Genomic DNA, 1671 nt, shown 5'->3' on the forward strand with positions numbered 1-1671 from the left:
GAAGAGGAAGCAGGCTCCCCGCTGAGCAGAAGCAGGCTCCCCGCTGAGCAGAGAGCCCGATGTGGGACTCGATCCCAGGAACCTGAGATCATGACCTGAGCCGAAGGCAGCAGCCTAACCCACTGAGCCACCCAGGCGCCCCTAAAAGTTTACAACTCAGGAAGAACTTAAGTATGCAGTTTTACTTTTCTTAAAACTATGGAATTTTGAAAATGTTTTTATTCAACATATACACAGTGCCAAATTATTGCAAACTGTAGCAAAGTAGACTTAGTATCTGTTAATATCAGTCAATCATTGATGTTTGAAAGACTTTCATAGGAACCCTTATACCACCTGAAGGCATCCTTTAAAAAGATTGTTTTAAAAAGTCAACCATGTGTGAGACTATCAATTAGTCTCATAAATTAACATTTATGAAAGGCATAATATCAGAATTATAAATGGACATGCCCTTTGACTTTTCCCACTGTAAGAATCACTCCTACAGAAATACCAGTACAGATCTGTAAAAATAGGTATAAGGATCCAATATAAGATGGTTATATTTTGATATATTCACTTCACTGAATCATGTAGGTAGTTTGTGTATTGGCTAGTATTGAAAATTGTGACATTTATTGTGTAAAATGCAGGTTGGAGAATAATATGAAAAATGGAATTGCCTTTGTCTATACATGTACATCCATATGCATAAAGATTATTACTTACTGAGCACCTAGTATGTGCTAAGCACTGCTGTAATTCTATTAGATGCATTCATTAATTCATTTAATCTTCACTATACCCATTTTTTGGTTTTTGTCTTTTTAAGATTGATTTATTTCTCTCTGCACCCAATGCGGGGCTTGAACTCACAACCCCGAAATCAAAAGTTGCACTCTTTGAATTTATTATTATTCCAAGTAGCTTCATTTTTAAATTTAGCTTTCCAACTCTGTTTTTGTGCTTTCGACACTTTTGCAATGATTTTCTGCTCCTCACTAAGTAAATCACGCTTGCTTCTGCACACGTGAAACTACTCCAGGCCCCACTGATGTGTTTTCTCATTCTAGACCACCTAGTAAAAACTGCAGGTCTCACTGAATTGGCCTTCCTGAAGTCAGCCTATGTATATCCCACATGTGGATTTAGGAGCTTTCGTAAAGATAAACGATTCTATTACCAGGGATTTGGGACAGCCTAGTTTTGTTAGAGGCTGTATTGTAGGACAGCCTTCAGTGGTATGTCAAATGCTGCACCATTCTGAAAGCCTATGGATGCTGTCCCCAGAAAAGTAGAAACCAACCCTAGTTGTCAATCCCTATTTTACAGGAAGAGTTGAAATAAATTCTTCATGTTCATGGCTAATATGTATCCAGACCACAATGTGATTCCAAATAGTTTGGCTCCAGTGCCTGCTCGCTTCCCAGCATGCTCTCCTATGCCTTTCAAAGATGAAAAGGGAAGTGTACTTTGCACCCTTTATTTTGTCTGTCTTACATGTATGAAATTTTTTTCTAGAGTAAGCATGTAATTTCTATTTGGGGGGGGGGTACTATTTAAAACCAGCCAGGTTAATTTGATGTTAAGTTTAAGCATTTAACTTTCCATTAAATTTTCTGACAAATCAGCAAATCCAGAGTTTAAGCAAAACAATTAAGAACATACCCACAAGGGGAGCCCTCCTAC

At 38.0% G+C, this 1671-nt stretch overlaps 1 pseudogene; it reads right to left on the reverse strand.

Annotated features, from left to right (window-relative positions):
* Positions 1-290: 290 nt before the first annotated feature.
* On the reverse strand, positions 291-1244 carry LOC123388356 (annotated as a pseudogene).
* Positions 1245-1671: the final 427 nt, after the last annotated feature.

Source organism: Mustela putorius, unplaced genomic scaffold (assembly GCF_011764305.1).
Source record: "Mustela putorius furo isolate JIRA1106 unplaced genomic scaffold, ASM1176430v1.1 tig00003898_pilon_pilon_pilon, whole genome shotgun sequence".
Lineage (NCBI taxonomy): Eukaryota > Metazoa > Chordata > Mammalia > Carnivora > Mustelidae > Mustela > Mustela putorius.